Below are 13,784 nucleotides of genomic sequence, written 5' to 3' on the forward strand. Positions count from 1 at the left end.
TTCTTTTGAAAAAGAACACGAACCATTGGAATATTTCAGGGGCAATACACATTTCAAACTGAAAAGTTGAGTCTTTGGGTATGTGATGGAACAGCATTTTTCAAATAGCAAGGGAGAAGCATTGTCAAAGTTGAGGTTTGCAAACATATTTCTCTGGGCATAAATAATGGTGTGGCTATACACTGGGAATGCTAGAAACAGATGGGGGACAATAAACATAGTCCATTAGAATTAGGACAACGGGCAAAGGACCCTGTAGAAAAATAATACAGGAAGCATTTTTGCTGGCTATTTTTATACCAAAAACGAGAGACCCCTTCTGTCTTGCACAGGAGGTATTCTTTAAATTTTTTTTTTCGACATTTTATTTATTTTTGGGACAGAGAGAGACAGAGCATGAACGGGGGAGGGTCAGAGAGAGAGGGAGACACAGAATCGGAAGCAGGCTCCAGGCTCTGGGCCATCAGCCCAGAGCCCGACGCGGGGCTCGAACTCACGGACCGCGAGATCGTGACCTGGCTGAAGTCGGACGCTTAACCAACTGCGCCACCCAGGCGCCCCAGCACAGGAAGTATTCTTATGAACCCTGTTGCAAATATGCCAGTACCTGAGGCATCTTCCCCTGGAGATTTTGAGTAGTATGTTCTTCCACTGTCACAGAAATACTCAAGGTCAAAGAGTATCTTATGAGAGAAGTGCTACAACTCCTTAATTATGATTTCTGAAAAAAGAATACAGTTCTCAAGGTGACCCTGCATTAGAGCTTCAATCTACCTCCTAGAATCAGCATACAGATCATGGTAATTGGCTTCCCCAGCCTGAACACAACTGGATATGGTGGGATGTACATTTTCCATGACTTGGTAACTCTTGACTGGTGCTATTTACTTTTGTGTCACCATATTTATCCATCTGCCATAGGTTATAGTGTCCACCGAAGTATCACTGATGACTCCTTCTTTAATAGCACAGATTAGGTGGCAGTCATTCTGTTAAAGTCTTCTTGGGCCATCACAACTGTCAATGCCATTAAAAGACTCTGCCAGCAATTGGACATGTTGGGATCCCACAGTATATTATCCAATAAATCCCAGACTTGGTGTGCAGAGAGGGCTAATGTAGCTTTGGGGTAGAAAGAACAGAGTTGTTGATTGCCTCTATATCATTTATGTCTGATTAGTACTGGTGAGAAGTACATGTTCAGAGATCCCAAAAGTTTATCAAATGTCTCAGTCTAAACTGAAGGGAGTCTGCACCTTTTCTTCTTTTTATTTCCCCATCTCCTTGGAGTAGTTGTCCAATGGTTCCAGAGGTTGATTAGGTATATTTTGCCATAGAACTAGCTGATGCTGGGGCCAGAGGCACAAGGAAAACAGCAAACCTTAGGAAAACTGAAGTCCAGAGGCTGAAAGGAAAACCAGAAAGTCTTACAGTTTGGCAGATCTGGACCCACCGTGTAGCAGATCTGGGGCTGGACTGCTTCGGTTTGAAACCTGACTCTGTCCTTCGTCGTGTGGTTTTACTCATATTATTGATCAGTCTTTGCCTCAGTTACCACATTCATGGAGAAAATAGCAAACTAAGTGCTGTATATGTATTTAATATATGTGTTAATGGCTACTGTTATATTTACCATTATAAAACCAGGGGACTTGGGATTCAGCGCTAGCCCCTTTGCTACTCATTCAGGTTTGGTCCATCCACCAGACCTCCTTCCTGGGAGCTTGTTAGAAATGCAGAATGTCAGGCCCCACGCCTCCTCCTGATTCAAAATCTGCATTGTAACAAGGCCACAGTGAAGTCTGAAAAGCCCTGGGCTACATCAAAGGACTACAGGTAGAGGGAAGGGAATGGGTGTTGGGTGGAAGTTAAAGGATTTCAGTCCTTATCCTGAGAATGAGACTTAACACTGGTTTGCTTTCACAGGTTGACAGGAACTGGCAGAAGAGGTGGTTTGCCCTGGTTTTCCCGCAGGGAGAGGAACAGGGAGATGAGGGAGCTTAGAGCAGATACTGGGGCCTACAGCTGGGCTTTCTGTTCAAGACTCGCACTTCTGTTTGCGTAAGAATAAAATGTAATTGGAATCCTAGAGTAGGGGACCGACCTCAAAGCCTTCAGTACTCTCACAGCATCCATTTTGAGACTTGAGCTGATCGGGTGCCAGGAGGAAGGTCACCGGTGATTGTTTAGCAAGCATCCTGGAGGAAAAAAAGAGGTACTTTGTCTTAAATTCTCCACCTTTTTTCCTCTGAGCTTTACCAGACATCCATGACTAGAAGAGAGGTGGCGCAGTATAGAACACTGATCTTTACCACTGCAAAATATATCCCTGCCAGAGAGAAAAAATGCCGCTGCATTTAATGAAAAAACATAGCAAATCACCAAAACATTACCGTTGAGCTGTGGCCTCTACCTCTCACTTTTTGCTTAAGAATCTCACCAGAGAAGAAATGACAGCAGGAGAGGCAATCTACATCTTCCTCCCCCACCCCCACCCTCACCCCCCAGTCCTCTGAAGGAAGACATTGTTCAGCAAATGAAACAGGTAAACAAGCTTTTAAGAGGAATATTTAAACTGCTTAATAGAACAAATTGTTTTTTAACACCCTTAAGCAGCTGTTGGAATCAGGCATTTACATACACATAATGAATATGCTAATTGCGAATCTCTCTCTCCTAGTCATTAAAAATAGGTCTCCCTTGGGACTTCTAAAAGACAGCTCATTTTTATTCTGGTTGTAGTTACCATATATACTCTGGTGCGCTCATTTAAGCATCTTTACAGTATATATGCTTTTGCTAGTTGAGGTACGTCTTCCACATTAACGTGGTTGAGTTTGTGAAATTCTAGTACATGTAAACATGTAGAAACTTGCAAATACATTTTAAAAATCCATTGTTCTGCAAAATAATTTAAGCAGTGCATGAATTTTTCAGACTTCCTACGTTTACCTAGTTTATCCACATTTTAATGTATCCTGTGGAAGGAAATATTAAGAGCCCAGATAATTATAATATTACTGATTTGGGTCACAATTTCAATTATTACTGATGATCCTCTACTTTCAGGGTATAATATTTTTGAGTGTAACCAATTTCTTTTGAATCCTCATCCTGCCGGGTTTATTAATCTGCATGGCTAATTTGCATTAATATGAATGGAAATATTGATTATGTCTCAATTATTCATCACTTATAGATGTTAATCTGAGTATAGTTGCTTCCTTGAAAACATCAAACACAGTATTTATTTTGTTTATTTTCTACATGAGGCGGTTTATACACTTAGATATAACAATTAAAAGTAAATCCAAGAAGGCGCTGCCTGGATGGATGGTTAAGACTCCAACTTCGGCTCAAGTCATGATCTCACTGTTCCTCAAATCAAGCCCCACATCAGGCTCTCTTTTGTCAGTGCAGAGCCCGCTTCCAGTCTTCTGTTCTGCTCTCTCTCTGCCCCTCACCCAGTCATGTGTGCTCTCTCTCTCTCAAAAATAAATAAACATAAAAAAAAAAAGTAGATCCAAGAAGGCTCAAGGAAGCAGGGGTAGATGATATTAGGCACATGGTAAGACAGTTATCTCAATTAGGCAGAGTTTGACTGTAAATAAAAAGTGGCTAAAGAAATTAAAGAAGTCATCTTGGATTACATGGTCACGTTTTCATCAGTTGTGAATCCCTGATTTAGAACTTTGAGTAAAACACCTTGCAAGTGATCATAATTTATATATTAAGAAACTTGATATGGCCTGATTATGAAAATTCAACGAGGAACACTACCAAGTGACCATGGTGACAGGATTCTGAGCTGTGACTGCAACATAGATGCTTGAATAATTAAGGTGAAATCAGTTCTTGGAAATAATTCAAGGCAATGATTAAGATATTGTCCAGTTGGGGTGCCTGGGTGGCGCAGTCGGTTAAGCGTCCGACTTCAGCCAGGTCACGATCTCGCAGTCCGTGAGTTCGAGCCCCGCATCGGGCTCTGGGCTGATAGCTGAGAGCCTGGAGCCTGTTTCCGATTCTGTGTCTCCCTCTCTCTCTGCCCCTCCCCTGTTCATGCTCTGTCTCTCTCTGTCCCAAAAATAAATAAACGTTGAAAAAAAAAAAAAAAAAAAAAAAAAAAAGATATTGTCCAGTTATGTACAAAATTGCATCGTGTACTTATGATTCCAAAATGCATCTCTATATAATGATTATTAAATAATAAACTGATATAAAAATATGAGGGAATGAAAAACATTAAAAAAAACTAAAATTGTTTCCTACTTCATTAATAATTAAAATTTTTCTCTAAAATCGTCTCAACATTCACTCAGTCTCCTTGCAGTTCTATTAATGAGCTCTACTGCCTACCCTACCCGCCTTTTTTGGGTCAGGATTAGAGAACTTTCTAGTGTTTCATTTCTCCCTTAAACCAATTAAGTTTTTCTCATGGGTAGCGTGAGCTAGACATGCTTTCTTTGCATCTTTGTACTGTGGACATAACTTTGGCGAACTAACTTTTGTTGTGACTTTCTTCACAGGTCTAAATTCCCATTTTTGTTTTATTTTACACAATTGTCCTTATTTAGAAAGCAAATGAGCTTTCAGAGTTGTCTTAAGTTTCAAGCAGTTAGAGATCTTTTGGTAACAAGCCATGCTCTCCTAATTCATCCTTAAAAGCCCCTTTCCATCCCTGCCTGTTCTGTTTATTTTCCTTGTCCTCTTTCTGTTCACCTATTTACATAGGTATTTTACAATCACATGTAGGTTTATTAAAATTGAATTTGAAAAACTAGCATTTCATAACCTGGGCCAATGTTGCATAATAGTCACCTATAACATAAAGATAGGTTTATCAGACATCAGTATAAAGGAAGGATGTTGGGTGACATAGGGAATGATGCCTTGACTTATAAATTGTTCAAACACCTGGTTGTTCTAGTGATCTTATGAAAACATAGGTGACATCATTAAATGTTACCTCAGTAAGAATATTTTGGGGATGGCCGATGGTCTAATTTAATAAAGGGAGGAGACTCAAAAAGTCTATGGGAACCTATAAGAACAAAGTATGCATCTTAGACAAGCATTTATCAATGATTATAACTAAATTTTCTGTTAAGTGTCTATGAAGTCCAAACCAGAGTATTTAATAGCTCTAAGATTTCTTCTGAAATTATTAATAGGGAAGAATGATATGTCGCCACTAACATAGTTTTAGGATATTCACCCCTGTGCGTGTATGCAGTGTGAATATAAATGTACATAAGCCCCAATGTGGCATTTAAATGTATACTCCTGTCAGAATTAATACGATAAACAATGTCTTTTCCTGCAACTAAAAATGAGAGCAAGATGAAAAGAGGAAAAAGAAAAATCTCCTTAGCATGCCGAGATTAATAACGGGGTATTAAGAAGAACAGGGAGACATTATGAAGAAAGCTGCGTGAAGTCGAACAAACCCAGACTTTGGTTAAGGATGGCACGTCCTTTGTAATCTTCTGTCCTCCATCTCTACCAGCGAAATACACTTTTTCAACTGCTTGCACCTCAGTGTTGTTCAAGTCAGCTAGAAAACTCTATGACTCCTTTTGACACAATAGATTTTCCCCCCTCCTCCTTCCCTACGGAGGTGATCAACATGGCAAACAATTATGACTCTTAAGGTGAAAACAGAACATCCATGCAGAGCTGAGCATTTTTTTACCCTAGGAGATTATTGATTTGTGCAGTGACTTTTGTCCTTGGTAAATCTCAGTTTTCAATGGTGTGCAATTTTGTAAGTATAAGCCCAACTCCCGGGGGCCTTTCTTCAATTAATACATACTTTATCGGGGAGTTTGTCTTTCTCCATAGGACTTCACTCTAGACATTTGAGATTCCAAAAATAGACAAAATGAGATTTCAGAAGAGTAAATATACTAAAATGATGGACTAATGTCAAAGTCAAACTTGCTGCAGATTAGCCTCACAATTAAGTTTTATTAAAATTAGAAATCAGATTTTATTATGGATGCTCACATAATATTCCAGAACAGTTTCTTAATCCTGTTACTATGGGTATTTTAGGTTGGGTAATTTTTTTTTCCTGTGGGGAACTATCCTGTGCATCATAGGAAGCCTAGCAGCATTCCTAGGCTATATTCACCAGAGGTCAATAGCACCCTAGCTGCCAGTTGTGACAGCCAAAAATCTGCAGAGTGCCAAATGTCCCCTGAGAGACAAACTCATACCCTGGTTGAGAACCACTGCTGTGAGATATTCTATGACTTCTCTTGCAAGTCACACAGAAAATTAAGGGTTTTTATAGCTAAAACCCTTTACCTATCTGATCGAGGATCCCTCATTGGGTAGAGTTTTTTAACTTATGACTTAATTTTAACAGAGCTTCAGTTTCCTCATTTGTAAGACACCTAAGTAATCCTCAGTTCGTCTGGTCTAATACGACTGCCTTTATATTTTCTGCTGTTAAGGTCCGGTAGGATGATGTGACGGTACCTTCAGGACAACTGCAGGGTGTCCCTCAGCAGCAGGGCTGTGAGCTTTTACAATCATCATTACCTCCTGACATCCTCCTGCCTCCAGCAGCTCAAATCTGGTTCTCTCTTCTTCTGCATCTATTTCTTTTCTTTTCCTTTTAAATTGAAGTACAGTTGACTAGTTTAAGGTATACACCATACTGACTGGATCTCTTATACATTTCAAATGATCTTTGTAAGTGTAGTCACCATACAAATTTATTACAGTATTATTGACTATATTCCCCATGCTATACATTATAGCTCCTTAACTCGTTTATTTTATAAATGGAAGTTTGTGGCTCTTAATCCCTTCCACCTATTTTGCCTGGAACCCATCACCTCCCCACTCTGCTAACCAACAGTTTTCTGTATCTGTGAGGTTGTTTTGTTCTGTTGTCCATTTTTTTAGATTCCACATACAAGGGAAATCATACAGTGTTTGTCTTTCACTTGATTTCACTTAGCATAGTGACCTCTAGTCCATCCAAGTGTTGCAAATGGCAAGATTTCACTTTTTTTTAAAGCTGAGCAATATTCCAGTGTGTACACACACACACACACACACACACACACACACACACTATCCAATCATCTATTGATGGACATGTAGGTTACTTCCATATTCTGGCTTTTGTAAATAATCGTGAAATAAACATAGGGGTGCATGTATTTCTTCAAATCGTTATTTTGGTTTCTTTGTATAAATGCCCAGAAATGGAATTGCTGGATTGTATTATAGTTCTATTTTTAACTTTCTGAGGAACCTGCATACTGTTTCCCATAGAGGCTTTACCAATTTACATTCCCACCAGCAGTGTACAAGGGTTCCCTTTTCTCCACGTCCTTGCCAACACTTGTGATGTCTTGTCTTTTTGATTTTAGCCCTTCTGACAGGTGTGAGGTGATATCTCATTGTAGTTTTAATTTGCAATTCCCTGATGATTGGTGATGTTGAACATCTTTTAATGTGCCTGTTGGCCATCTGTATGTCTTCTTTAGAAAAATAATTCAAGTCCTCTGCCCATTTTTTAATCAGGGTGTTTGATGTTAAGTGATATATTTTGGATACTGACTCTTTATTGGATGTATGAGGTGCAAATATCTTCTCCCATTCACTAGTTTGCCTTTTCATTTTGTTGATCCCCCATGTTCTTCGTTTTTTTCTTCCCTCTGCAAAAGCTGCAGGTTGATGTAATGCCATTTTTTTTAGCTTTTGTTGCTCTTGCCTGAGGAGACTGATCCCAAAAATATTGCTAAGATTGATGTCCAAGTACTTATTGCCTATGTTTTCTTGTAGAAGTTTTATGCTTTCAGGTCCGACATTCAAATTTTTAATCCATTTTGAATGTGTTTTGTATATGGTGTAAGAGAGTGGTTCAGTTTCATTATTTGGCACGTAGCTGTTCAGATTTCCCTACACTATTTACTGAAGAGACTGTCTTTTCCCCATTGTATACTCTTGCCTCCTTTGTCATAGATTAATTGACCATATACGTATGGGTTTATTTCTGAGCTCTTTATTCTATTCCAGTGATCTATGTATCTGTTTTTGTGCCAATATCGTTCCGTTTTGATTATTATATGTTTGTAGTATAGTTTGAAACCCAGGAGCTTGATACCTCTAGCTCTGTTCTTTCTCAAGATTGCTTTAGCTATTAGGGGCCTTTTGTGGTTCCATACAAATTTTAGGATTCTTTTTTTTAGTTCTGTGAAAAAATGCCATTGGTATTTTGATGGGGATTGCATTGAATCTGTAGATTGCTTTGGGTAGTATGGACATTTTAACAATATTAATTTTTCCAATTCATGTACATGGAATATTTTTTCCATTTATACGCATACCTCACTTTATCGTATGTCACCATATTGCACTTCACATGTAATTGTGTGTGTGTGTGTTTTTTTTTAAGTTGAAGGCTTGTGGCAAATCCTACATCGAGTGAGTCTGTCAGCACCGCTTTTTCCAATAGCATGTCTCTGTGTCACATTTTTGTAATCCCTGCAACATTTCAAACTTTTCTTCTTCTTATATTTGTTATGGTGTTTTGTGATCAGTAATTACCACTTGCTGAAAGCTCTTATGATGGTTAGCAATTTTTAGTGATGAAGTATTTTTTAAAGTATGTACATTGCTTTCTTTAGGCATAATACTATTGCACACTTAATAGACTACATTAAAGTGTAAACATAACTTTTATATACATTGGGAAACCAAAAATTCATTTGACTAGCTTAATTATGGTGTTTGCTTTATTGTGGTATCTGGAAACAAATTTGTAATATCTCCGAGGTATGCTTGTATTCGTGTCACCTTCAATTTCTTTCATAATGTTCTTATAGTTTTCAGAGTACAGTTCTTTCATATCCTTGGATCTTTCATATCCTTTATTCCTAGGTATTTTATTCATTTTTATGCAGTTGTAAATGGGATTGTTGCCTTAATTTCTCATCCTGATAGCTCATTGTTTGTATATAGACACACAACTGATTTCTGTCTATTAATTTTATATCCTGTGACTTTCCTGAGTTCATTTATTAGTTCTAATAGTTTCTCTGTGGAGTCTTTAGGGTTTTCTATATATATAGTATCATGTCATCTTCAAAGAATGACAGTTTTACTTCTTCCTTACAAATATGGGTGCCTGTTTCTTTTTCTTGCCTAATTTCTGTGGCTAGGACTTCCAGTACTATGTTGCATAAAAGTGGTGAGAATTGGCATCCTTGTCTTTGTTCCTGATCTTAGGGGATAAGCTTTTAGCTTTTGACCATTGAGTACTATGTTAGCTGTGGGATTATCATCTATAGCCTTTATTGTGTTGAAGTATGTTCCTTCCATACCCACTTTGTTGAGAGTTCTTATCATAAATGAATGTTGAATTTTGTCAAATGCTTTTTCTGCATCTGTTGAGATGATAATGATAATGATAATAAAAATATGATTTTTATTCTCCTTTTCGTTAATGTGTATCACACTGATTAATCTGTGGATGCTGAAACATCTTTTTATCCCTGGAATAAATCACAAATCAGTAAATTTGACTTACTAATCTTTGGTTGAAGACTTTTGCATCTGTGCTCATCCAGGATACTGGCCTATAATGTGTGTGTGTGTGGTGTCTTTGTCTGGTATTGGTATCAGCATAATCCTGTTTCAAAAAACGAGTTTGGAAGCTTTCCTTCCTATTCAGTTTTTTTGAACTAGTTGGAGAAGGATAGGTACTAACTCATAATGTTTGGTAGAGCTCATCTCTTAAAGCTTGAGTTTTGATTTTTGGGAGTTTTTAAATTACTAATTCAATTTCATTACTTGTGATCAGTCTATTTAGATTTTCTATTTTTTTGTGATTCAGTTTTAGAATGTGTGTTTCTAGAATCTATCCATTTCGTCTAGATTTTTCAGTTAGTGTATAACTGTAGTAATCTCTTATGATCCTTGCATTTCTGTGGTGTCAGTTGTACCATTTCCTTTTCTTTTCTCAAATTTTTTGATTTGGGCCCTCTCTCTTTTTTTCTTGATTAGTCTTTCTAGAAGTGTATCAATTTTGTTTATCTTTTCACAGAACGAGCTTTTCGTTTCATTGATCTTTTCTATTGTGTTTTGAGTCTCCATTTCATTTATTTCTGCTCTGCTCTATATTTTTTCCTTCCTTCTACCGACATTAGCCTTTGTTCTTTTTCTAGTTTATTGAGGTATAGTGTTAGATTGTTTATTTGGGTTTTTTCTTGTTTCCTGAGATAGACCTGTATTGCTATGAACTTCCCTGTTAGAACTGCTTTGCTGTGTACCAGAGATTTTGTGTTTCCATTTTCATTTTCTCAAGTTATTTTATTAAATTTTCTCTTTGATTTCTTTGTTAAACCGTTAATTGTTTGGGGACATATTACTTAGTCCTCATGTGTTTGTGGCTTTTTTCCAGTTTTCTTCTTGTAATTGATTTCTAGTTTCATGCCAGGGTGGTCAGAAAAGATGGTTAATTTAATTTCAGTCTTCTTGAATTTATTGGATTGTCAATTTCTCCCTTTATGTCTGTAACATTTACTTTATGTATTTAGGTTCTCCCATGCTGGGTGCATTATTATTTAGGAATGTTGTATAATCTTCTTGGACTAACTTCTTTGTAATTATGTAATGCCTTTCTTTGTCTTTTGTCACAGCCTTTGTTTTAAAGTCTATTTTGTTTGGTATGAGTGTTGCTATACCAGCTTTCTTTCCATTTCCCTTTGTATGGAGTATCTTTTCCCATCTTTTTACTTTCACTTGCCATGTGTTTTAAGATCTGGAGTGAGTTTCTTGTAGGCAGCATATAGATTTTTTTTTTTAACCATTGACCTTTGCTGAAAATTTTGAAATTTTGGTCTTCCAACCTCATGAAGATGATACTTTTTAAGATCCTTGGACTTCATAAAAGACTGATGACTTCAAATCTAGAGGCTTTTCATCAATTTGCATACTTCTCTCTACAGTATTGGTTCCATTGTCTACTCTTGTTTCTTTAAATTCTTGTGCTCTCAGCACCCTTCCACCATCCTTTTTTTAAAGATCTTTTTCTCCATACATTCAGCTTTCTTTTCTTTTATCCAACTTCGATCTCTTCCCAAGATCTCAGTCTTTAGTTCTCAATGTGTTTTCTTTTTGATTTTTAAACCTTTCCCTTGAAGAAGAATAATTTTTATAGCACAGTCTCTGACATCAGTGCGCATATCTCTCAGAATTGGACTTGAGCTCCCAAGGTCCAGCACCATTTTTTTTCCCCCTGATGATTACCTCCCACATCCATGGGGAAAAAAAGTGAACACAGAAGGGATTATGGGGCACCTGCCTGACATCCTGGCTTTTTACTTACCCTAATCCTCAACTTTAGACTTTTAAAGCCTGATTATTCTTTGTAAAAATAATTTTTAACTCCAGTTTGTTATCGTAGGTATGTATCATTTTATGAGTCTGTATAATTTTCCATGATTTCATTAATCATTGTCCAAAGAATACTGAAATTCACAGGCAGGTAGGTAAATGTTTGCTCACCTCTTTACTTTTTTTCCATAGGATATACCCCTTGAAATAAAAGCACCTGATTCAAAGAACCGGTGTATATTCCATGGCCAATCAGCATTGCTCAACATTGATCTCCTTGGCTTCGTGCATCAATTGAGTAAGTACCCAAGACATTCTTATTATGTCCCGAGCCCTGTACTCCTTTTTCTCCAGCCTCTTCTGAATCCATTCCATTTGTCATTCTACTAGGTTAATTTTGCTTAAACCTTGTTTGCATCTGTCATTTGCCTGCTTGGAAACCTCTCACACATACTTGGGCCTTATGGCCAAAGCTGAACTCTCTCGACTGGCAGTCAAGCCCTGCCCCCTTCCACCTGGGTGTGTGTACATGCATGCGCATGCATGCACAGCCCTAGCTTTTTTTTTTTTCAATAGGACTTCCACTAGGCTCCAGCATCACCCTTCTGCATCATTTTAGCTTGATGTCTTATCCTCCTGACACCACATACTTATTCCTGTTTCTGTATTTTTGCATTCCTACCCAACACTCTTCCAAAGAGCCAGAAAGGCATTCCAAGTGTTCTCCTCCTCCAAAAGTACAGTGTATCCCAGTGGTATCTTTTCTCCTCAAACCCTAATTAGTCCTGTCTTTGCCAGATTAGTTGGTGGAGCCAATTATTTTCATTGCAATCATTGCAATCATTTTCACCTCTCATTCTCCTGAACAGAGTGCCGTGTACTCTGTTTTATGACTCATAAATGATTTGGACATTTTTTGAGCATCTACTATGTTTTAGTCACTGTTCTCAGTTCTGGGAATACAATGATAATTAGCTATGGTCTGTGTCATCACCACATGGACAATCCAAGAGTTTACTGTTTATGCGTTCCAGAACTACCCATTAAAGCATACCCTGAATACCTGTATTTTCCCCATAGACTCAATTATGGACTGCTGTCATTCTACCCCATCTCCAAACTGCTTTGTGTAAACTTATTTCACAAATAGACAAGCTGAGAGCTCTCCCAGCCCTACAGTTCCTTGAATACTTTCACTTATTACACTGGAAAGGCCACATAAGACAGAATTAAATTTCATACGTAGTGGACTGAGCTGTGCTCATTCATTAAATTTCCAGGTCCTTGTCTATTTGTGAAATAAATTTATAAGTATATGAAAATCTCCTTCATTCTTTTTTCAAATACATGAGCTATAGAAAGTTAGCACCCCATGAGATTTCACATGAAGTTGTATCCTAATCAAACTTTAGCACCAAGCGTGTGTGCATATGTATGTGTGTGTGTGTGTGTGTGTATGATATTTAAGTGAAAGTCTTTTGAAAATGAGTTCTACAAGTTTCAGCCTTCTTACACAGACTCTAGTGACGAGAAATATGAGCACACTTTTTTCCATGCTATGAGATCTCTGAGGTTGTTTGTGCCTGCACTAAACAACCCTAAGCTGATAGGATTTAGAATTAATGTGTCTTCCTTCATGGATTTTTGTTGTTGTCGTTGTTTTTCTCATACTTCTTGTTAATGTCAGCTTGTCTATCATTAGCAGCCAGTCTTTTCCACTGCCTCTTAATTGCCATTTCTAATCTAGTATGAATTGAGAAGCCAGATAAGCGAGCTCTTAAAAATTGGCTCCAAATTGCACAATTTTGCCTGAAGGCTTTGGTGCCCCCTGAATAAATTGAACAGAATTTAATGTTTTGATTTTATGGCAGCTCTTTTGGATGCTCAGAGTTGGGTTTTTTTTTTTTTTTCAGTTTCTTTTTTTCTGGCTCTTGTCTGTCTTTTGGACAGTTGAGGTTGCTAGATGGGTGCTGGAGGGACTGAGTCAGCTTTCACTGTGTTGCTTTTTGTTGGAAATACATATTGAGGGACATTGCAGCTCCTATTATCCTTCTGCTTTGCTTTGGTTGGGATTAATTTGACTTGCGGAGCCAGATATATTTTCAGAGTCATTGAATTATTTTTGGTTTACTGAAGTAGTCAAGCTAATTCCTGAATAGCTCCCAAATTTACTCATGGGATGCTTCTTAGATAATCTGTGTTTATAATTTATTGCTTCTCTCATGATAACTAAAAAATTCCAACCATTAGAAATCTATCTTTCCTCACTGGTCCAAAGACTCTCAAGCCCAAAACCATGATGGCATCTTGTCGTTCTGTTATTAATACCAGCTGTATTAAGTAAATGTCTTTCAGAAAGTGAATAAAGGCTTTTTTGATGACTTAATAAGATGAATGGTGAATTTACCTGTTAGTATTTTGTAATA

At 37.6% G+C, this 13,784-nt stretch overlaps 1 long non-coding RNA gene across 2 annotated transcripts in view; it reads left to right on the forward strand.

The window, feature by feature from the left end:
• The window catches only part of LOC123575709, a 261,519-nt gene extending 249,645 nt beyond the window's left edge, over positions 1-11,874 (forward strand). For both annotated transcript variants that reach the window (XR_006700948.1, XR_006700947.1), the window contains 2 exons: positions 11,551-11,656; positions 11,749-11,874. This is a non-coding gene — a long non-coding RNA (uncharacterized LOC123575709). The remainder of the gene's footprint in view (positions 1-11,550; positions 11,657-11,748) is intronic.
• Positions 11,875-13,784: the final 1,910 nt, after the last annotated feature.

This window comes from Leopardus geoffroyi, chromosome C2 (assembly GCF_018350155.1).
Source record: "Leopardus geoffroyi isolate Oge1 chromosome C2, O.geoffroyi_Oge1_pat1.0, whole genome shotgun sequence".
Classification (NCBI taxonomy): domain Eukaryota; kingdom Metazoa; phylum Chordata; class Mammalia; order Carnivora; family Felidae; genus Leopardus; species Leopardus geoffroyi.